This window comes from Rousettus aegyptiacus, unplaced genomic scaffold, assembly GCF_014176215.1.
Source record: "Rousettus aegyptiacus isolate mRouAeg1 unplaced genomic scaffold, mRouAeg1.p scaffold_m13_p_13, whole genome shotgun sequence".
In the NCBI taxonomy this organism is placed as follows: domain Eukaryota; kingdom Metazoa; phylum Chordata; class Mammalia; order Chiroptera; family Pteropodidae; genus Rousettus; species Rousettus aegyptiacus.
In genome coordinates this window covers 68,879,330-68,904,953 of record NW_023416288.1, presented here as the reverse complement: position 1 = coordinate 68,904,953, position 25,624 = coordinate 68,879,330, and the positions used below count along the sequence as shown (strand labels likewise).

General features: G+C 34.5%; 1 protein-coding gene and 1 pseudogene across 1 annotated transcript in view; one reads left to right on the top strand and one right to left on the bottom strand.

The window, feature by feature from the left end:
- The window catches only part of KCND2 (potassium voltage-gated channel subfamily D member 2), a 449,220-nt gene that overhangs the window by 257,475 nt on the left and 166,121 nt on the right, over positions 1-25,624 (top strand). The window lies entirely within an intron of this gene.
- On the bottom strand, positions 15,216-16,213 carry LOC118610794 (annotated as a pseudogene).

Below are 25,624 nucleotides of genomic sequence, written 5' to 3'. Positions count from 1 at the left end.
ATATTGAACACAACTGACTCATCCATTTCTGATAAGAACCTGCATCTTAGGCAATTATATCTCCTGAAAAAAGTGTTACCTTTATGAGCATTTTGGTTATATGTATAGTTATGATAGACTACCACTTGAACTGACTAATCTGAAAAACTTAACAGAGAATGGACAAGGAAGTGATGATCACATGATTCTCAAGAAAGCAGATATTAGTGACTGCTCTCTACTTACATGACTAGTTCGAATTGTGGGTTTTGATAAGTAAAAAATATTAAAATGCATATGGAAATGTTTATTCCTCTCCGAACTGGCTACCCTCAAAAAAAATAAATTTTGAATGAAGCAGGAGCATACTGTGAAATATAAATTTCTTAAAAGGGATAATGTTCTTTGTTAAAGCAAATTATAATACGCTATGAGCAGTAGGAAACAGGAAATCAGGAAAGCTACAGCTAGGAGGATTAGCAGAAATTCTAAAGTATGGTTTGTGCTTGGATTCCATTATGTAATAGACACAACCTTATCTTACACACGATTGTGATCAAGAATGTAATTTAATTTAGATGTGTGATTTAATTTTTTTCAACAATGGAATGTAAAAAGTAGTATTATTATTAGAATATCTCATTTGTTTTATTCTAAATTAAAACTTATCTAAGCAAATATTTTTAAAATTGTAACCATTCATAAATTAATAATTAGTATGTAACCACAGGTTCTGGAAATATTTTCATAAAAGATTAGAATCGACCTAAAGTTAACAGTATACTCTTGACCTTGGCTTTACAATTGGTTGATCCTTTAAAAAAACTCTATGAATCATGGCTCTACCTGAAACATCAATTCAACAATGCCAGGATCAAATTCTCAGGACAAATTTTGCTCTCCTTTATGTCTGCCCTTGATAATAATTCCACATTACCACAAACTCATTCTCAATGACTTTTGCTCATTTCTAAATCATCGGTGACTGAAAAAGCTAATTTATTAAACAAAGTTGAAGTGCAAAATCACTTGGTTTTCTTGGGAAGTCAAGTGATAAGAGATGATAAGAGCTGCTGGGTCTAAGTCTGCTGAGAATTTGCGAAGTTACCTTGGAAATAAGAGCAAGTTTGAATATTAAAAAGTGGAGATAACTCCTACTTAGAGAAAGCGCCTGAGAATATTCAATACTAGTAGTTTCTTCCTGGTTCTGAAAAGTACTTTAGAGATCTTAAGATATTTATATAAACTCCTTCCCTTTTTTCCTCTCATATAAATCCAATCAAATACTGCCATAGGTGGAAACTAAATATTTAGATTCTAATCCTAGGCATGTGTCTGAAAGGAAAACTGTCTTGCAAAAGTAATTTGATTCATGCTGTCATTATGCGCAGAAATTACTTCTACTTCTCACCCATCAGTCTCTGCATTTCTATGTGCCTACCACCGCAGTAGGCACTGAGAATGAGACAGTGCAATTGAACAACAAGGCAGATATTCATCTTTGTAATCTACCCTCATTGAAATTAAACTGGATCTCCTAGAAAAGACTGGAGAGCCTCAATTGATGTAGAATTATTTGAACATTTGAGTATTAAACTGTATTTTATAGGTGTTACACAGATAACAGAAAGGAGATTTAAATATCTGGAGATTTTCATGATGTAAATTACATAAATAAAACTTCCTTTCGTGATTCTGCAAAGCTTTAATCTTTCAGTAAAACTAGTTTCCAAGTTAGAGGTAAAAGTTCTTAAGTAGAATCAGAAAATATTCCTATGATAAATTAGACTTATAAACAGGAACTCTTTGTTTTATTTTTTTATTGATCAAAGTTTCAGACATAAGTCGTGTGGAGTCTCTTTGCACCTCTGGTTTGAAGATTACAGGTCAGCCAGCATAGGATTGATATACTAGGGAATGAAATTTAGGGTTTAGCAAGCACGATTTTGAGAAAGAGAAGTTATTGGTATTGAAGCAGATTTAAAAAACTACTAAGAGTCACAGGAAAAAAACTGTTAGTCTTAAAATGAATGAAGAATATGTTTTATCCTCTCTTTCAGCAATTGTTGTTATCCTCACCAAAAAAAAAAAAATCAAATTTGAAATAAATCTTTCTTGCAAGTTCTAAGGACTAGTAAGTCCTTAGAACTCAAAGGTCATTGATTTCAGAATCCAGGACTAGCTTCTTGACTCTGAGCTGACCATATACCAAGAAATATGCTTAATCAAGGGAAAAAACTTATAATGTACAAGGAGAGCTCTCTCAAGAAATTTTAATAAAAAACACGCAAAACTAAAATATGAAATATTTTATAAAATAACATAGCTTATTATGATACATGTAAATGTTTAATTTTCTTCCCCAAATTTTAAAAATGATAAATATCAAATGTCAATCATCTAACTTCTATCTTCCTGCCAACAGGACCCAAAATTCAGGAAGTTTATGATCTCTATTTTGAAAATAAAATTTATTAGTGTGTCTCAATACTTGTTTATTGAGCACAGGTCTAGCCTTATCAGTGTAACAATATATATGAGTTGGGAAGAAGGAGATAGAATAGGAACATCCCTCTTTCTTTGAATTTCAGAGAAGGGATCTACTTAGCAATGAGAGAGTAATCATACTACATGAAAATTTTAGAGTGATTCATATCGATTATTTTACACGGACGTCTTAATAACCCTATGAATTGAGAGATGGAAGTTTTACCTATTTCTGTTTTTGAAATTAGAAATCTAAACTCAAAATATGTAAGTGATTTTCCCCAAATCACATGACTACTAAGTGTGAAAGCCACCAGGTTCTTCTGACTGTAACTTCAGGTCCTTTTCTTTTAAGTTCTTCTGCCTCCTGGAAAACATTTCTTCCCACAAGTCCTCCTTGACAGTATCCAAACTGTGAGGTGGACAGTGAGTTGATAAACTCTTGGACAAGAAATAGTTCATTGAATATTCAAAAGATAATTGTCTATATGGAATTGTCTACATTCAATACACAGTACAGATTTTAGTTACATTTAGCAGATAAAAGAAGTTATCCATTCTATACATAAGTATCTGGTATAATATATATTTCACGCTATCTACAATGTAATCTTCAATACAAATATTATGCCTTTAAAAATTATTTATACTTTAATGTGGATTTTCAGTCAATATAAAATAATATCCATCTAATTCTTTTATCCTCTAATTCTTCCTATGAAATCTAAATTCTGTTATCAAAATCAGAAATGATAACAGTCATAATCAGTGTTCTTTAGTGATTATAAACTACAAATACTGGTGCTAATCAAAACGATTAATTGAAAATAAAGTGTATAATATACATGGAGTTACGAGAAATCCATCCAAATGCTTGATAGTTACTTATTAAGTCTGTGTTCTGTTAAATTAAAATGAGCCTTAACAGGTCAAGGACAGAGAGAAAAATTATGAATTAATCAAATTTAGCCAGCCTCAGAGTTACCTGGCCAAAACCCCTTGGTTTGCATCATGAATTTCAATAAGACCTTGGTAACTGAAATCATTCTCCATGCTACTCTAATACTATCTGAACAACTTCTGCCTCTAATTTCATTTTCTGGGAAAGTTGGGGTTTTGTGGGTCATTTTGTTCCTGAGCCTCCATTTTCTTTTCAGTTCTTACTGCAGAAGACTTTTCACTTCCCCTATGGCTCTGAAAAAATGACAAGCAGGGACTCGGGGACATACTTGTTGCAGTGCCGTAGAAGCTATTAGAACTCTCAGTTACCTCAGCTCTTTCTTTCTTTGTTGCTATTAAAGGGTCCAGTACATCTAGGGGTGATATGGATTTCAAAGTCAGCCCAAGGATGTGGATAAATTATTCACTCATCTTAAAAAGTATTTTACTTAAAATAACTCTAGGCAACTAAGAATTCTGCTGCTCCTTTATGTTTAATTTTAAGTGCAAAAAAAGACTAATAGGTGCTTCTTGAATGTTCTTTATATCGTCAGTGGTATAGAATGTCATCGCATGATTGATGCTATATTAATACTGACTTGAGACTTGAGTAATTTATTAGGAATGTGAGACAGTCAGCTTGGTTCACCTTTATATGTCTTAGGGATTTTTAGATACAGCCCTTTCCAGAATGGAGAGAGGCAGAAGTGTTTCAGAGAGAGCTCTGGCCTCAGACTCTGTCACAAACAAGTCGTATGACAATGACCAGGAGACCTAGGGACTCAGTTTACACATATCTTTATTGAAACAGCTCTTCTGACTATATGACATTTAAGGTGTTTTCTAGTTCCCTCAGTTTTATGAAGAAGAAAAATGTTTCTCTAATGAGCAACGGGGTGATCTAGAGAACTGCACAGAAGTGGGTGATGGAATTTTCCACATAGCATGTGTTTACCTAGGCAATCAAGACCCACCTTAGGAACCACAGGAGGAGTCTGGAGGCTCACTCAGAAGAGCCAAGCTCTCACTTATGTGGAAGTCTGCCTTGTTTGTGACTTTCATTGTCTGCTTTATTTTATGTCAGAATGAAATGACCCAAATCAAAGTTGGGTAGAGGAGAAGGAATTGAAGGAGGAGATAGATAATCTTATTTCTGACTGCTGAAACTATTGCCTTTTTCTTCTTCTACAATTAGGGAGGAGAGCAGGATTCTTCCTTAGTTTAAAACGGTGTTATCAGTTTCTATGTGGGGAGAGTTAGGAGAATCTGAAAGCCTTGCCTTCCCCGCAATGGCTTCCTGTCCAGCCTGCCTTTCTTCTTTTGTTCAGCTAGTATTCCTCAGAGACCGATTTTTTCTAGATCAAACAAGGGAAGTTTTGCCTCCATAAAGCTCTAAGTGGGAAAGGAAAGTTCTACAAAAATACTTTAGCAGTACATGCTCATTAAATATTTATTGAATGAATTAATTAAAAAGAAATGAAAGAATGGGGAGCTCTTATGGCTTTCCCTCAGGAAGTGTGAGGCTCATTTTACCAGAATCTGGTGAAGGTGGACTGCTGCAAAAGTTATGTTTCAATGAATCAGGGGAAGAAAAAGGGGACTCTTACCAGTGACCACTTCCATGGCTATGTGTGTTGCTGATGAAGACTGAAGAAAGGGCTGGACCAGAAAGGCTGTCAGAGGAAATGCTGAGCACCAGGCAGGAGGAAAAGCAAGGGACACACCTAGGAGGAGTGAACAAATGGGGGAAAAGGAAGCATCTAGCTCATTGACCCCATGGCAACATTTTTTCAATGACCATTTCTATTTGGTTGTAGCATTTAGATGCCATCCTTTTACTAGGCTTTGGATTCAAAAGAGACACTCAGTTATAGGAATTAAATTTTAACAAGGTTGGTATCTCAGGGAAAACTGACCCCCACATCCATTAAGATGTCAAAAGCCGAGGAAACAAGGGCTGATCCTCTTTAAATGGAAGCAAAAACAGCACATTAGCTTTAGACATGGAGATTCCAAAAGGAAGGCTCATTCAAACTGTATTATAATTGAGCAATGTTGCAATTTAGAAAGCATGTCACTTTAAAGGGGACCTTGATCCTGATACCCGATGTAATAAAACATCCCCTTCTGTTCTATAGATCAGTCATCATTTATAGAAATTAGCCATTTTCTATTGAGGACATGTGAAATGTGTAGAAAAGTTAAACGAGAAGAGGAAGTAGGAGAAAGCCGAGGTGGAGAGTCATTTTCTCTAAGCATAATAGCAAACACCTGCTGAGGCTTCCGTCTTTGCACACTTGGTGTTTGCGTGTTGATTAACACCGTTTTAGTGTATCTGTTATTACTTTACTGACATGTTGCTGCAAATTATAGCTGGGGCACTATAGTGGGTTACAGATACAAATAACATTTAAAATAATTTCTTTCCTTTATACCTAGAGGGATTGTGAACTCAACAGCAGGTTTTCCCTTTACTCTAAAAGCATCCATCCTGCTAACAGAGTAAAATAGCTGTTTTTTGGTTCATGCTGAGTTTTAAACATAATGTGTTATAAGGTGTTTTTTCTCTCACCGATTAGCTCCCATTATCATTAGTGGGAGATACCTGAACAAATCCTCCATGAAGTAGTGAAAAATATTATCTTCTCTGGATGCTTTTTGGGGAAATGCTTTCTTTCAGAAAATTCTTTTCTTAACCTCAACTATCTTAAGTGTCACATCATTTGTTGTACTGCCGTTTTTTTTTTTTCCTGTAGTATTGGCAAAATGAAATAGAGGTAGCCATATCAAAAACAATCATAATAAAGGGCATAAAGATAATAAAGGATAGTGGAGAAGAATAGATCAAAACATGGATAATTTAGCAGTCTCCCCTGAGCGTAGAGCCAATCTCACACATAGCTGGAGGTAGAAGCCACCTCCACAGAGGGATTTTAGGTTTGCACAGCACCCATAACCAGCTTTCTCTGGTTCTGCTTGTTCTATTGCCTTCTGAGGTTGGTATTAAAAAAGGAATTAATTTTTTCTTCTTTTTTTAAAGTTTAAATACCCACAAAAGCGAAGTATATTATCAAGATGGTTTAGTGAGGCATGCAGTGAATAGGATCATTTTTCCCACTTTACAAATGGAAAAAGATGAGATGATACGAGATTCAATGACACATCAGCAATTCACCAGAGAATATTATCTCTTACCCCAGCGATCAGCATAAAATGGTTATATTGCGCCCATCGCTCCATTCATATTTTGTTTAAAAGAGGGAGATCCACAAGACATGGTCAAACTGAAGATACAGAATTAGTTGTATTCAACTAGTCAGATCTCACTGTGGTGTGTGGTCAGATCTCTGATGTAGCTGCAGATTTTCTGAATGCTACTTGTTCTTAATGTTTTATGTTAAGAAACAGAAAACGGTTTTGCAACCAAGCACTTTGTAGTCAACCACAGGAAGCTCTTGCTGTTTGTATTCACACATGTTCTTCAAGGTCTCCAGGGAGCAATTTTATGATAAAAACATGTCTTCATAACTCCCTGTCTCTAGAGTAAGAACAGTTTGCCTTTATGTTTGTAGAATCTTCCTATCAGTTTTCAAGAGAACCGATGCTTAAGAAAGAGGCAAAGTAATAAGTTACTCTCATATGGACTTTCCCAGTCAAATACATGAATGGAGTTGGAAAAGCAACCTTGAAATAGCTCTTCTCAAAAGGAAATACATCATTTTAAAAGATTAAATCAAGGTGTTACAATCAGCACTGGACCAGCTCTGAGAAGGGTATTGTGTTATGTTTGAAGCTCACAAAGAAAAAGGAGTAAAGATTAAAGAGAAGTTGCAATTATGTATTGTAGAGAATTGAAGATGAACAATCAACATTCAAGTACAATGAAAAGCTCATAAATTTCTTCTTCTAGTCATTCAAGATTTTTAATAAACTTTCAGGATACTAATAAATTTCCTCTTTATACTGTTTTCAAGAGAGAGATTCTAGGAAAGAAAGGGAAAACTTGTAAATATTTGAACAATTGAAGAAAAATTATTTCCAGTATTCATACGCATATAAAAACATTGTACTGAAATAAAGTACTACACAATTATAAAGCATTTCTACTTATTAAAAGCAGATCCATAAGAATCCCTAATAATGAAATACTCAACAGCGTATGGCTACATCTCTCCCATTTCTTTTATTTGTTCATATATATTTGTCCATTTGTTGATCAATACTTATTGTGTACCTTCCTTGTGCCAATCACTGTACTAGGTTTTGGAGATATAAGTTGAATCATGCAAGGTGTGTAGAGAAAACCAGAAATTGCATTTTTGTCTGGTGATAACATCATAACTGTGAGTCAGGGTTTTTCATGGGATAGAACTCAACAGATTTTCTCAGGGCACAGGAAGACATACTATTCCATTTGTTTCCTTGTAAGTTAGTTTTCACACTTTAAAAATTTGCCACAATGCTGCTATAAAAGCCACATGATTCCTTATTAGCTAAACCATGAGAGTTCTAAAATTTTTAAAGGTACTCTTTTCTTCCTATTGAACTGTGTCTACTCTAAAAAGGATAGCAGTGTATGATATAGCCTTAGCCTATAATAAGTATCCAGTCATTCATTCATCTAATATTCATTGAATGTTTATTATGTACTGGGCATTTGCTGTGCTCAGATTTTGAAGAATTGAAGGTGGATGAGATAAAAAACCTTGCCCTCAAGTATCCCCTGGAGTGATAGCACTTCCTGAGGATATCATATAACCAGGGACAGAATGCTAATACTGGTTGCAATGTATTTCTCTTCTACCTTCTTCAGGGATTTTAACAGCCGGGTTTGACACGGAACATAGGAACAAATGGAAAATAGACTCTAAGAAAATAAACTGTAGTAAATGGCTACCCTCAAGGGAAATAAACGTTTCTTGCAAAGATATGCAAATCCTGGAGTGGAATGTTTTCTTATAATCCTGTATATGTGAATTATAGTGAGAGCCAAGTGTGTTAATTTGTGGTGAACACACACAATGCAAGATACAGATGACGTATTATGGAACTGTCCACGTAAAACATATGTTATTAACCAATGTCACTCCAATAAACTTAATTAAAAAACTATAATTTATATTCAAAGAAAAAATATTTTATCAATTACATTGCACCAAAAGAATCTACAAAAGCTATTTTTTATCAAATTAAGAGAATGGGCAGTGTGTTTATTTACTGGCTGTGATGGAGTAACTAATTATGAAAGAAGATTTCTAAAATTCATACTTTTACAAGTTCGTACTACCTATTCCTACCATTTATCACTCCTTTGAACACCTTTGAATGTATTTTTTTTTTCTTTAAGCATTATTTTGTTTTTACAGCTAGATAGTGAGTCCCTCAACTTTGTGGCTCCCATATCTACGATACAGTCTGTACACTGGGTATTCAATATGCTGTTTCTGCTGCCACAGCTGCTGATGAGGTTGATAAATCATCATCTCAATCCATCTCTAAATAGAGAAACAGCCTGCGTCTTTCGGGGATGATTTTAGGCCATCCTGAGAGCACAAAGATTAGATCACTCAGCAAAGGAAAATGATTCTCATAGAATTTACTGACTGAAGTGAGATTTTAAAGAGATGGGCTCAAATTAAGTACAGAAGAAAGGGTGTTCCAGCATCTTACACTCCGGGCACATGGTTCAGAGACTGGTGTGAGTTGGGGCTCCCATCGTGAGCATTGCTAATTTTCCTTCTCTCCCTCAAGAAAAAGTTTATTATGCAGATTCCTTAGGCAAAAGCTGAAGGTCTTCTGGGATCATCTCATCCTGTGAGCTTTTGGCCTTGATAAGCAGCTCACATCTTTATGGGCCTTTAAGTTTAATATACTTCACATGGGAATTACTAGGGTTTTATTATTACTCCCAGCAGGGTTAGCCTACTTTCCTGCTGAGCTGGAAAAGAATACAAAGATCGGTTTTGGCCTCAGGTACACACCAAATATAAAGAGTAGCTTAGAACCTTAGAGTCAAATCACTCACAATGCAGTTCAGAGAATTAACTCAATTAAATCTTTTAGAGTAAATACAATATGGTATTCCTGCTACTTTTGGCCAGTTTAAACATCACCTCAACTATCAGAGCCATGGTTCTCAAACATTACCCAGAAGGCTTATTAAACACCGATTGCTGGCATCTATCCCAGAGTTTCTGGTTTAGTAATTCTAGGGTGACCCCAAGAATTTACATTTCTAACATTTCCAGGAGATGCTGGTGCTTCTGGTCCTGGGACAACACATTTAGAACCCCTGTATTAGAGAAGGTCTTCTGGATCTTTGGAGTTAGCCAGAATGAAACCCAGCTCACTGCTCCTTCTTCCTTCACAGGCTCCACCTATCCTTTGTTGCAGTTTCTTGACTATCTCAGTTTCTCGCCTCCTTGTTCCATCCATTCATTTACATACTCAATAGATCTAAGAATGAAACACTAAGAATCTATAAAGTCCTAATTGATTCCGCATTTAGCTATGTGGTACTCTACTTGCACTATATTCTGAATGTAAATCTAAGTATGTGCCAGGGAGCAACATTGCTGTACATCCACCCAGAGATCTGCATGCATGTCCTTGATCTTCTGAGTCCCTCACAAGGACAATGATGCCACACATTCCTGGTATCTGCTGACCCCTAGTGGCTTGTGATTCCATCCTTTACCCCTATAGTGATTTTTACGAACTGGGATCTAGGGGAGGATTTTGGTTTGGGGTGAGGGTAATAGTGAATAATTCACAATATTGACCATCATTTTCTATTTTGAGGAAAAACATAGACAATTTTTTTTCTGCTTGCTTTGTGTTTTCTTAGTAGAAAGTAATAATGATTGGCAAAGTCTTCTCCATGAAAATCAAATTTGTCAGATCTACTTCTTGCAAATTCAATACACTGAACTCTACAAGATCTCACTGTTCAAGATTTAATTTAATACAACTTTAGAGATTAATATTTGGTGTGGTTCCAAAGAAATGTAGTTTAAAGACATTTAAATAGGTGTACAATGTAAATCAAATGTGAAGATAATGACAGTTATTTCAGGGAACATTTAAGTCAGATAAAGTTTCCAATTCAGATGTTCAATATCTGTGAATACAAACATATCTGCCATAAATTTGCTGGCTTTAGCACAGTGCAGAGTTGTTAAATAGTATACCAATAAACAAAATTCATAGATATTTTTCACTATGGAAAAAATTCAAAGAATGCATTAAAATATTATATTGTTTGTAATAATGAATCATAACTTAAAATTATCAAATGAGGGGGATTTTAAAACTGAGAACAATATTAGAGATTATAGGCACTTCAGCAATTCTTTCATGAAGGGTAAACTTAAATTGACAAGTGAGGTACAGTTGAATACTGATTATTTATATAAACTCTTTTGTAATATTATCAAAGAGATTTATACTAAGCAAAAAATAGCAACCAAAAAAAAAAAAAAAGAAGAAAGAAAGAAAGAAACTTCGAATACTATTTGTCGTTGTCCCATCCCTCAGCACCTCTAAAGAGAGTATAAAGAACACTAAAATGAGTAACTTCTCTGGTGAGCCAGAGAAGGAAGCTTCTTCATAGAGAATAATCTTTAAATCAACTGCTGGCCTAACTGCCTCAGAGTACACAAACAGAGAGCCTCCAATTTCAACTAGATCAGGTGACTCAGCTATCCTGCACGTGTTATTGGAAAGGAGATGAGAGCAGAACCCAGGGAGGCCTCTCCTCAAGGGACACACGAGAAGTCTGCTCAGGCACAGAGAAAGGTCTGGAGGTGTGGACACTGTTTCAGCATCTAAGGCTCTCCCCTTAGAATAGACAGATCACTAGCCAAGAATCTGCTGGTTTTGTTTTGTTTTGTTTTGTCTTGTTTTATCGCTATTTCAAAGCTTTTCCTGGAAGGTTCTTTTAGGATCTCATCAGAGATGTGGCTAGTGTTTTATTCACTATGACTTTATTGAGATGCAGAATGAGGATTTGCTACTAAAATACAGATTTGGAAGAGAAGATTTATTACACAAGTGCATAAACAGTATTACCTAAAAAAAAAAAAAAATGTGGTCTCAAACAACCTAGACTTGCAATATTAATAAAACAGATTGACCTGCATAATAGACATGAAATATAAATCACTCTAAGGACTTTGTGACATATTAACATCACAGAGATCAGAGTTACCTTGGGTAGAGAGCTATTACCTTCATCCCAGCTGGAGATTATTCAGTGTTATTCACTGACATTTTACAAGTGTTACCGGGCATATTGTTAAATCAACAACTGTGTTAATCTATTAAAGTTTCCAAATCTTCAAGTTTGTAATCCAAGATTTTATTTCTGAATCCTGCAGGCTGGCTGCTAGTGTTTCATTTTTCCTACGTATGACAACATATTGCTTGCTCCTATCAATGAGAAATGCTTCCCAAAATATTTTGTCATTTTTAATATATATGTATATATAGATATCTTTTAAATCATATATAAAATTAAGGTATTAAATAATTTGTTTAAGTATATCTCAGATTCTCTTCCATGCTTTTAATCATGCTGCTGGTCTCACTTGAAATATCCCATTTTCCTCTTCCAGTACGAAGTCCATTTTCTCTAAGGAGTGTCGCCTAACCCCTTTAACATCTGCATTTTTGCCGTTTTGACATTTTGTTGTTGATGACTACTAACCTATTCACTCAACTAATAACATACAGCTTTCTTACGAAGGTACATCCATATTTTAATTAATTTGCTTATCCCTCCACCTATAGCCTAAGCTATATTTCAACTAACAATTATTAACATTTAATAAGTGCTCACTAAAAATCTTTTGCTTTAAATTTCATAATTTATGCCTCATTCACACCTAATCCTAGTTTATGTGGCAGTTGTAGAGACATCTAAAAAATAATGCTCAATTAAAAGAGAAAAATTCTTGTTTTGTGGTTTTCGAGTACTAAACTCTGAATATATATAAGATTCGAAAATTCACAACTGCTCTAATTGGCTAACATCTTGTGACCTGGATGATAAAATTAAAATTATAAGCCTTTTAAATTTTTACTAAGTTTTCCCCTTGATTCCTTTATTATTAATATTTTTCATAGCTCTACAAAATATTCAGAGACCTTTAGAAAATTATCTATAGATTTTCATGACATGTTTAATTATGTTTTCATATAATTTGGAACTCAACAAAATGGTACACCTCTAGAACATTATGATTTGATTTTTATAAGATAAGATTTCATTCCAGGCTTAAATAATAAAAATAACTAGAAAACTGTGCAAGCGAGGGATTATAAATGGCTCTGATGAATCACAAAAGGAGAGGTGTTGCAATCATAGGTACTGGGATAACAAATTTGGAGAACAACCATCACACCCTTAAATTATAGCATACTTAGTGACATTAACAGCTCTCAAAACTTATTCTTTTTAAACATAGACACATCCTCACCCTAACTCTTCACCCCCAGAAATGAAGGGGGACATTAACACTTTATTTTCAGCTCAGGTTTAAATTAATGTCATCTATCTGTGCATAACTTTGGGATTCTAGGAAGAACTAAATGGGATGTCTAGGATATATCTGAACAACTAATTAGCTACTGTTTCTTATAATATCTTCACTTGAATGATTCTTTCATTGAAAATAATGGTGTATGTCCTATGGTGAAACAGATTGAGTCAGCTGTTCCCTGAGCTTTTCAAGTGATGAGCTGATGCACTTGTTCTTTATTTGCAGTATAATTGAGGGCTTAAATTCCTTTTTTTTTTTTTATAATGCCTATTCCCTCGAAATATCTACTCCCTTTGTCTATACAGATTAAACATACTCTGGTGAGCGGCAAATGCAAATATCTAGGAAATCATTATATCCAGAAGGGCACAATAATATAAAAGGAGGTAGGTAGTTCAAAACATCATTCCAAGACCATCTGCTTTTTAAATTATCTGAATAGATAAATGATTGATAAAGGATATAGCCAGAGTTCACAGAGTAAACCTTTTCTTTTTGCATTAGTAACATGTGAACCTAAATACTGATTTAAAAGAAAAAATTAAAAAAGTGAATATTAATAAGTCTCTCAGTTGAGTCACCTTTTATGAGCATATGATTAGCTTTAAGTTCAAAATGTTATTCTTTGGTGAAATGATAGTCATAGTGCTACCATTAGCAAAATTATATGTTTTTTTTAAACATTTTTAAATTCGTGGTAACCATACTACTAGCTATCATTTTATTGTTTTGTATATAGTTGTAGCAACATTTTCTAAATGAAAAAAATTAAGCAAATGGTCTGATAGGAACAAAAAAGCATACTTAGGAGAAAGTGGGACAGAATGTTTGAAACTGAGACTCCATTGAACAATTATTGCTGTGAGATAGCTTGTGCTTTGGCACATGCCCTGCAATCTAGTCTACAATACGCTGATCTGTCATACACTAGCATTTGGCCTTAGCTAATTGCAATTTTTTGGGGAACTCAATATGTTAATCTTCTGCAACAAAATATGTGTTTGTGAATTAATTTTCTAATGATACCCGTTAGTAGGTTAATCAAGGCCTTAATAAATAGTAACTCTGATCTCCAAAGGATGTATTGTGAAAAACCAGTCCTTCGGAGTACAAGTTCTCAGATGAAGGATAACATTAACGTAAAATAAATGATTTAATGTTGCATTCAAAACGACTTTCTATAGACTGATAGAACTGGAATGACTTTCCTATTTCTCTACCAAAATCGTAATATGACTGACTGTCTTTGACAAAATAATAATTTAAGCACATGGTGCATGTGGGCCAAAGTTGTTGGGAAATTCTCAGTTAAAATTTAGCATTAATACAGCTGACTCATAAATATTGATATAAACATTGTAAAAGAAAATCTTTTCCCCCAGGTCCCAGAAATCATTTTTGCAGTCCATTTTTTATTATACAAAAAAGCTTGCCATAAATTAGTTAGCAGAAGAAATTTTAGGTATTCAGTAGTTTTAAAAGACTGTATTTAAAAGACTTTCTGCTTGAAGTGGAATGATGAATCAAATTTGATTTAAAATAATATGCCTTTTTAAAAACCTTCAATCAAGTAATCAGGGAAAAAGTAACAATAAAATATTGGAACTGGTAATTTTTAAAAGCCAATATCTTCTTAAATGATAGGGATTCATTTTCTATAGAGCCCTTTCTGGGCTCTAGGTCAAAACTTTAATGTGTAACCAGCTTACGCTAAAATCTTTCATACTTTTTTGAAGTTTGGTCTTTGAAAGAGATGCAAATGAATGCTAAGACAGGGGAAATTTTGCAGATTTAAATTAAAAAAAAAAAAAAAAGTCCTTTAGAAAATACTGTCTACCAGCCTCTCATTGAGCTAAGCAACAAACTGAGAAATCAAGGGCATTAGTTTAATAAATCCCTGACTGAAATTTTTTACATGATGTATTTGTTTCTTTCAGTGTCTCATATATTGAGCATTGAATAATTGCTCAAATCTATTGAAATCGTAAATGTTAAAAAGGATCATTGTGATAATTCTAGTCTTATTTACTTATTTCATTTTATTTTATTTCATTTAAGAAAAGGAATACTTTATTCAAACCCATCAGAGAAATGGGCAGGTTGGGTCTGTAACAAAGCATCGTGGTTTAAAGCATAGGCCGGTAATTGTAAAAGAGAGTATATACTTCCACATACAAATTAACTGATTAGATCACAACTTTTCAACTTATTCTGTTTAAAACAGAGTAAGTTTCTCTGTAAAAGCAGCGCCTTTGTGACATTTTAACTTTAGTATTCTTTTCCTTCTTCCTCACCTTCTTGACTTCAGTAGAATCCACATCAACCTCCTCATGATCCTTCTCAAGGGCAGTCATGTCCTCATGGGCCTCAGAAAACTCCTTCTGCCGTGCTCTCCGCTATGTACCAGTGAATGAAGGCACACTTGGCATACATCCGGTCAAACTTGAGGTCCAGGCAAGCAACAGCTGTGGTGTGCTCAGCACGCACACAGCTCGTCGTACTTTGGCCGGGTCTCCACCAGGCACCGCAGTGAGAGGCTGGTAATAAACGCAAACTTTGAAGCCAGTGGGACACCAGGCCGCAAAACCGGATGCTGCATTTGGTCTTGGTGGTGGCAATGGGAACATCGATATCTTTGGGAACCACGTAACCTATGCTACGACAGGCAGTGAGCCATGTATTTACCGGGGCGAGGGTCACATTTCACCATCTGGTTGGCTGGCTCAAGCACGCGCTGGTGATCTCTGCTACGGAAAGCTGTTCATGGTAGGCTTTTTCGCAGCAGAGATGACAGGGGCGCATGTAGCGAGAGGGAAGTGGATGCAGGGATGGGACACCAGGTTGGTCTGGAATTCTGTCAGATCAACATTCAGGGCTCCATCACATCTCAGGGATGCAGTGAGGGAGGATACAATTTGACCTATCGATCTATTCATGTTAGTATATGTAGGGCGCTCAAGATTGAGGTTTCTATGATGGATGTCATAGATGCCAGTGCAAACTTCATCAATGGCCATGGGTTCCAGGTCTACAAACACTGCCATGGGCACATGCTTGCCAGCGCCTGTCTCACTGAAGAAGGTGTTGAAGGAGTCATCTCCTCCCCCCCTCCCCGCCCCCAACACACACACACCCACGATGGTATTGCTGTCACTCGGCATCTGGCCATCAGGCTGGATGCCATGTTCAAGGCAGTAGAGCTCCCAGCAGGCATGACCAGTCTGAACATCAGCCCGGCCAACGCGGGTGGAGAAGCACTCACGCATGGTTGGTTGCTGCTTCGCAGCTACTGAGCTGATGGCTGAGAAGAGAGGTAGTTGCTTCTTACAGCGCCCCCTTTAGGCAGTCGATATAAGAGAACCTCCTCACTTACTAATTTTAGAGAAGAAAATGGAACTCACAGAAGCTGTATGTGACTTCCCTGATACTACAAAAATAGCAGACAGCAAAATGTTCAATTGTGACACTAAATGCTGATTTGCCCGTAAGTTGGCCATTAGTAATGCTATGTCACAGCAGCTTTACAAACGGTAAGACTGTTTAGCAAATACACCAATATGTTTGTGTCTGAATGATCAATCTTTCTAAATAATTACCTTAAGAGAATATAGAAATAGTCCAATGATTGCCAAAAAAGAATTTTGGAGTCCATTTTCACAGCCAGATTTTGAAATATTTAGACATTAATTTAGTTTTTATTTAACAGTGACTGTGAGCCTACAATGCATTGGGCACTGCAAATAAAGAGGTAAATGCCACTGTGTCCTTGTTGTCAAGGATGGCAGTACAGGTGAAGATGAACGAAAGAACAAGTGAGTAGGAGACACAATTAATTAAATCAAAAGATTGGATTCAAGGCATGCAAGAGAAGGGAGAGAGGGTAAATATTAATGATAACTTACATATACTATTTCTAAGCATGTATGAAAATTACTCTTCAAACCATCCCTATGAAGTATAACTATTCTCATTTTTATTTTACAGATGAAGAAACTAAGGCCCAGAAAAGTTGAAGTACTTTCCCATAGCCACAGTGTATGAACCTGTGTAGTTCAGCTATAGAGTCCACATTCTTAAATGCTAAACTGTCTGGCTTCTATAGAGTAGTTCTGATGGCTTGAGTGCCTAAGCAAATAGAAATATTTCTAAAGTAAATCAGATGTGAAGAAGTGCAAATAGGTTTATGAAGAATGGAGAAAGATGGGCAATTTCTGTATTTGGACAGACTTGGGGATCTGTTATGGAGTCAAGCGTTTTTCCACATTGGTCGGGGCTACAGACACCTCTTTGGAAGTTATCAGCACAAAGGTAGCAGTTGAAAATATGGGGGTAGCCAAGTTTGCTCAGAGAGAGTATACTGAGTGACAAGCAAGGTTCTCTGAAGTGCAAACACCCACATTTAGGGAAATATAGCAGAAAATAAACCAGTAAAATTGATTGAGGTGAAAAAGTCAGAAACGAAAAAGAATAAAATATGAGAACTTGGTAAAGGATGATGATAGCATGTTTCACAGTGTCAGCTTTAAAGAAAAGTCAAGGAATTGAAAGACAAAAACGTGTCCACTGAAACTGATAAAAAGGAGGTTATTCAAGTGGCGAAGTGAAAAAGCCATTGTGTGGTATGTGGAAACATGAATCTGAGATGGTCACGAATTAGTGATGAGGTGGACTCCTTGTTGAAGAAACTCTATTGTGAAGTAGAGGCAGAGTCCAGGTTGGGGGAAGCAGAAAGATGCTTTCTTGGATATCACATCCTAATTTTTATGTAAAAAGAGGCTTAATTTCATCTCTCATTTTGAAATGACAGGCTATTAATTGCATCGAAAATAAAATAATATCTTAAAGAATCATTTCTGCCCTCATTTGAGACATTAAAAAAGATGTTGCAAACTCTGTTTAATTCCATAAGATAAAAATTCAGATATATTTTAGTAAATGTATATAACACCAGGCACTGCACTTGACTCTAAAGATCAATAAGGAGCAAATGTGGACACAATTAGAAATGATTTGCTGAAAAAAAGTAAATATGTCAAGTTAATAGCAGATAATGAAAGATACTACATGCCATTCATAGATTCTATGAGATAAAGTGTCTTTGTGAAAGGTAGTAGGAAGCTATAATTATGTTCAAGACAAACCTTCAGCCTGTCTACAATACAGACAAATTTGAATTTGAAATATCAGGTAACATTAAGTTTTTATGCTCATGGTTTATCTTAGACCCTGATCAAGCCATTTATTGTTTATCATAATTAGAGATTCTAATGCTACAAGTGTTACAAGTGTTTCTTCTAAAATAGAATTCTGACATATCTGGTAGAGGAAAGCTCAATATAATTATTTTCCCTTGTAATGAAAGAATAGATTACAGCATTCTTTTTTATAAGAAACAAGAATGTCTCTTAAAGTTGAAAATTCGGTAAGGATTCACATGATGTTATAAAGAAAAAAATTTAAAAAGTGCCTGTTTAGTTCCGTGAGCTCTCTCAAGAGCTGGTTGAAGAATGCTATAACGTGTTACGGGTAGAATACCCTTAGAAAATATAACTGAACTCTCCCTGCTTTCTACTATTAGGAGGAATAGGCATGCACATGGTTGTATTATTATTCAAAAATAATTCAGAAGAAAAACATTGAAGTCGTGAAGGACTTTTCTCTTACCATTAAAGCCTTTCCTCCTATATTTCCTGTCTCAGATTGTACCACTCTTCGCTTAATTGCCTAGCATGTGAGATACCTTTCCATACTCTTTATTTTCCCATCACCCACATCAATCACTAAGTCTTTTCTATTCTACTCCCTTTTTATATGTTGATCCTATCTATCATCTGCAGCTCCACTGTCTCTTCCTAGACTTCATTTTTTAAGTCTTGAAACTGGTCATACTTCCTGCAATTCTATTCCTTTCTAATTCATTTTCCACACCATTAGGGATCATTTTAAAATGTAAAAGTGATAATAGTCAGTATCTTGCGATCACCAACATATTGAAGTCCAAGTAACTGAACATGTTGCAGAAGGTCCTTAATGATCTGATTCAAATTTTCCTCCATTTCTATGCACAGGCCAAACTGAATTTCCTGCAGTGTTTCAAATACTCTAGGCACATTCCTACCTCCAAGTCTTTGCAGAAATTGTTTCTCTGCCTGAAATATCCTAACTCCATCTTTGCCATTTCTTTACCTGGTTAACTCTGACTTGTTAATTTATCCATTTAGGTGACCACATAGGTGTTTACTCCCCTCGAAATGCTCCAAAGCTGATTTATGTATCTTTTATATGCCCCCCTTGTAGCCTGTACTTATCCAATTTGAACATTTCTAAAACTATATTGAAATTGCCTATTTATATAATGGGGCTTCTATTTGAAGCTACTTAAATAGAAATGTAGAAGCTACTTCTTTACTATTAGTTGTATCCTAGCAGGAAAAAAAAATGAATAAATGAATGGAAAAATACCTCATTTCTATACATAATATATAAACACATTTAGAAAATAACTTTTTCTCGAGCCTCTGTTTTTTCATACCTAAACACATAGTATTACTGAAAAGAACAAAAAGGGATAATTAAGCTAGAACCCATTAATAATAATAGGGCAAATATATATGTATGCTATATTGTTGTAATTTTTCTTCTTGTTAATGATTCCTTATAAAATTGATGCTATGCCATGAATACGGCTGCTTTTATGAGCAACTTGAGATGGCACCTTATATTCTTCTGGAAAAGAATTCCATATTGCAGACCTGGGCTCTCCCAACCACATTTTGATAGTCCATCAGTTAAAGGATTCATTGGAGACAACCACAATAGTAGCCTATGAATTAATGACCGGTTACTAAGAGTTTGCTTCCATGAGTTAGAGCTGTTTGAGTAATAGAGGCATTACTCAACAAGGATATAAATACATATAGTTCTGCAATATAGTTCTTGATAGAGTGTAATAGAATTAGACCTAACCTTAAAATCATTGGAATTAATTTAACTCTTTGGAGTTTTCTCCATAGATTTACTTGTAGGTTGAAGTTCTTAATTTAGGAGATTTTATATGCACTCAAAGAAAACATATATGAAAGCAATGGAATAGATGTATTTTTTATAAAACATGAAAACTGTCAAGAATTGCCTCTAATAATCCTTATGTAGTTGTATAAGCCTTGAACATCTGAATTTCAATTTTTCTATGCCTAATTATTACTTAAGATTTATAATAAAATATATTATTAATGTTCTCACTGTTAGAAATTCTGATTCAGTGCTCTGGTTCAGGGCTGAGGAATTTGCATTTTAATGAGAACCTCAAATGATTTTGATATGGGTTTAAGTCAGTTCATCCTTTAGAATCCAATCTAAAAAACGTACCCATCTTCATTTTCATTTTCTTACAAAAGACCTTGCATTTTTTAATCATATGTAATATATTGCCAAACATGCCTATTCATGTAGAGTAACATTTTTAGATGCTTGTAATATGGTGAGATTCTCATTTTCAAATTTTGTACTCACTTATGCTTAATTTAAGTTCAAATAATATAAATAATGTATTTCTCTTACATTTTAAGTAAAGTTCTATATATTTTATGAATAGGTGCCCACAGACTAGACAAAGATAACACTGTTTTCATGGAACCATTATCCTATTACTGGCATCATATTAGAAAATGGAGTGTAAAGCCCACTGGACATGAGGAAATCTGCTTTACTACTACCTCTGTGACCCTAGACAAAGCACCTCCATTGTCTAGGGTCATATCATGAGGTCCATATCTGGGCGAGGAGATTGTACTTAGTACTCTTTAAAATGTTTTTCAGATTGAACAGTATATTTTCCTACACGTGAAATGATTTTAATTTATAAGAACATTTTTTTTTTTTTACATTTGACAATGGTTGCTAATCTAAATGGGATGGGGAAATATGGGATATTTTCTAAAACATCATTGTATTATATAACTTATATATTACCATCTATCCATCACAGAAAAGAGAGGGACTAAGACTTAGTAAAAGTGTCTAGGACTGTAACAGCCTCTCAGTTTGCATGACCAGTAAAGGGAATGATGGCAAAGCCATATTGGATATTCATCCAATGGATAAAATAATCAACTCATAATATGGTTGTATTGACAACTTTTCTCTGAAAAGCCCATTTAGGATCCACGAAATCCTAACACACTTGTTTTAAGAAATTCTGTTTGTAAGAATTATTCTGCATGAGTGTGAAGTGACAGACTGTTCTCTGGACAAGAATGAAGGTTCCTGCGATTCCATGATTTTTCAAATGAAGTACATGTCTGTTAAGTCACCATTAAAGAGGCTTGGGATTCTCTTCCTACAGTGTTTTTTCTTTTAATGATAAAAAATAAAATACACTGTATATCCTTGCAGAATACCTGAGAAGAAATTTGCAAGACTCTGCTTCTGTTCTCCCTAGGAAATCAAAGTCTACATTGTTGACGAATATTTTAACTTTCTGAAGTTTCAAGGTGAGAACGATTAGTCAATTTTCCAGTGATCTAGCACAAGGATTACACAATTATTCTTTAATTCCTGAGCGTCCTGGTCATCCTGTTCATTAAAGCAAAATTAAGGTACTTGATATTGAAGGCTCGCACACCATCTAGCTGTCCACAGGGGATAGCTGATGGCTGTCACATATAGAGTCCCTGGAAACTTCTGGGACTAAAAAAAAAAGATGTGCTTGTTCGGGGGCTTATAATTTTGTTTTTCTCTTCCTGACATGTGTATGTTGAAGATGCTACTTAGACATTTGTTTTCTTCCACTCTGATATAGCAGAAAGCATCATGGATTGGGGTAAAGAGAAGAATTTATAAGGGAAAACAGACATTGTTTTCCTTACGGTTCTAAATTTTGAGGTAAAATAGTTTAGATATTAATACACTTTTTAAAATATTTGTATCACTTCTTTAGCAAGGATTTCTATTGCTGTAAGTCTCACTGAGGCCAAGAGAAGTGCCACAAATCAGAATAACAGGGTTTTTATATAAAATTGTGGTTTCTAAATTCCATTCTCATATTTCTTTTGTTTATACTGTTGTTAAGACATTGCTCTTTCATAATGTTTAAGTTATTTATCTTTCTACACACGTGATTTTCATAGAGAATTTTATACACATACATTTAAATATATTGGCATTCGTACTAAACTTTTAGCAATGGGCTTAGTTTCTGGCTCATTTATGAGATATGCGATTATACTTTACTAATGAGTGCATTGAAAAACTTCAAACATTTTGTTTGTATATAAACCTATTTTGCATTTTTAGAAGTAGGAAATTAGTTTTCATCTGAACTTATTTCTCCAAGGGAAAAATATCATGTAAAAGAATCATCATGCTCTTGCTCCCACATTCAAAGACCTCTGGAACTAACACTTTTATTATCTTCTCCGCAATCGCAATGATTGCTATGCTTTTGCCTAGAACATGAACCTTCTCCTCTGTAAAAACTCTTTAATAAATATAATCATATTCTGCTCTAGCTACCCGATCCGTGAACAGCCATGTATAATTATATGTACTTAATATAATTCCCTAGTAATCCAAAATCTCAACAGAAATGGCATTCAGTTTATGTTTATTATATCACTTCTTCCACTTGATACAAATGACTACCTCGAGTGTACTTACTGTTTTGAAATCCATGTATCTGTCATCTGAAAAATAGCCCAGGATCTGAGGAAAAATTAATTTTCGGCAATTTGTAACTCAGAAGTTGATTTTCTTTTAGGTACACTTACAGAGCTTGAGCTACAGATCTCTATTTCAAAGAGCAATATGGTAGAGCACTTTCAGAATTTCAGCTACCAAGGTGAGGGCATCCCACAAACTCTATAGTCACTTATCTTTATATGCAAATATTTTTCAGAGAAACACAAATATCTAAAATAAGTAAATGTTTTTCTTCTTCTTCCAGCATAAAATATGACTTATAGTTGCTTCCTGACATGATAATTATGCAGTATAACATTTTCATTAAGATTTATATTTCTGCCTGCAAAACTGGTTACAGATTTTAAATCTTGCACATCGCCATCATACAGGCCATAATGTCAGTAAAGAAAGCACTGTTTAGGGAACAAAATTGAATATTTGTAGATAAGATCACAATTTGTGGCATCAAAGCTAGTACACATTCATTTCTTTCAACTTTCCAGTTATGTATATATTACTTTAATGATGCATGTAGTGCTTGTGAATTTAACCAATATCTGCATAAAGGATTAATTTAGCACTTCCCCATGTAGGTTCTTGGTAATAGACCCACAAGAAAAATGGTTGACATACATCATTTTCCAATTTAAAGCACTGCAAAAATATCTGGGACCATTTACAGAAGATTTTTCTCAGCGTGAGTGGAGGAACTAAGTTTAACGTCTTTGATGCAGGCAGCAAATAAACCCTTTTCCTAACCCTGAGGATTACTGTAGAAAATTCAGTGGGGTTACATGAAGACTGCTCTTTATTAAAGTTAAAAATCTCAGGCCTAAACCTCCATAAGTATTTTGTAATGAATTAAAAATCATTTGACTTTAAAACTACTGAGTTTCTAATAAGAATGATCAGATTCCTGTTTACCCCTGGTCAAATGTGCATCTCCACTATTAGGATAAAAGACTAATCAAAAAAAAAAAAGTCTTATTGAACTTCAAATAATTCAAACTATAAATGAAGGAGAAATTAAGGGATTGATTGTACTTCTTTTCAAAACACATTTAGTTATCCTACTTTAGGGCAAATTATCATCAAAATCAAACCCTAGGACTTCCAAAAGAGTTCCTTAAGATATGTGGCAAATGTTCTAATTGTGGAAATACTGCTTTAAAGTACAATGCACGATCACGATTAGAACACCTAGAATTAATGTTGAGAAGTAGATTATCGCATAGATTCTGGGCCAGGTTGCCTGGTTTCTATAACTTTCTTTGTTTTGTTACCTTCGGCAAGGTACTAAAACTCTTTGTATTTTCCAAACCTTTATCAATAAAATTGAGGTAGTAAGAGCACCTCTTAGGATTGTCATGTGGATAAAATTAGTTAATTTAGTAAGTTCTGTATAAACTTGCTATGGTAAATATGATGGGGATCATTATGAATTATTAAGAATTTTGAAATTGATTATTTATCTACTCTATAAAGATAAGGTATGTCTGTTTGTTTTTTTTAATTTTTTTTTTGTTTTTCCTGGCACTTTCGCAATAAATACTCAATACCTTTGGCTATAGGAGCGAATGAATCTTTCACTCCAGTCATTCTTTCTCACTAATACCAGAGTGGAAAGGGTATGCTAACAGAAGAAATAGAGTAAAAAAATAAAATATTAACTCTAGTCCATAGTTCTGATTTCAATTTGATCCAGGAGGATGTTTGCATAAATTAGTAATTTATTTTTTCAATCAACTCATGCTAGGCTCATTCTTTCTATATCAATATATTCCTAAGGTGACCACACTATATGTTCTGGTTAACGTCTTCCTTAACCACAGTATTACCAAAGAATCTTTACTAATTAGTGGATGCTCTAATTCCAGAATTGATTCCCTGATTCACCTGCTTCCTCAATTAATAAGAGAAGCAAAATATCCTCCAGTGCCGTTTTCCTAACATTATACATTCTAATTGTGAATTGTCGCCCCTCTGAAAATTATTTAATTATTTCTTGATTGCATCCTCTTATTTATAAATAAAACTTAATATCCAAAATTATTTATTTTACTTTGAAGGACGTTATTATTAGTACATCTCAAAATTAAGAACTCAAAGAAGGCTTTAGTCTTCTGCATGTTTACCAGTCGTCTGCTACTTCCCCTGCTGTACCTCCTCACACACTGCTCCTGCATCACTAAAGAGAAATATAATCACCACTTTAAAAAAATCACGTCAAGCTAAATAAATAAATAAATAAATAAAACTGACTTTGCATCAACAAATACAAAATACGCCCATAAGAGAAAATTTCCATTTGCCAACTATATACCTAGAAGATGTTACTTAAGGAAAATCTAGTTTGGAGAATAGAAAAATAATTATTTTAGTATAAATTATCTTTCCTGTAAAACACAGTATAATATCTCTCTAAGATGATTTCATAAACTCCAGTTTATCAATTGATATTCAAAGCGAGAGGACAGTTGAGGTTGATTTGATAGCAGCCTGCACAGAGCCACAGGACTGACAGCTTGATTGAGCTGTAATGGAGACAGGGGACCTTTCAGATGAGGATTGATTTTTATTTGACAAATGCTAATGATGGTTTAAAAAAGATAACTAAAACACTCCAAGCACTGTCTCTGTTAGGCAATATATTAAGGATATTTGGAGACGTGTCTGTCTCCCTCATTGTGTAAATACTTGTTTTAATTGATTTTCTTCTACCTCTTAGCATTTTATACCTAATTTGTTTGTTAGAACATAATTTCAAAATATCTGCATAAGGAAATTAGATGTTTGTAAATTAGCAATTGAATTCTAGTGATATTTGACTTTCCTCTTTTAATTATTCTATTGCAAATAATCTTAGTGTGATCTTTGCATTTTTCTCATTGTTCTCTCAATACCAATTTTTACTAAATCTCATGATATGCTCTTCCATATCCGTGTATAGATAACTTACTACTTTTCTCATTATAAATGATTCTCAATTAAGGATC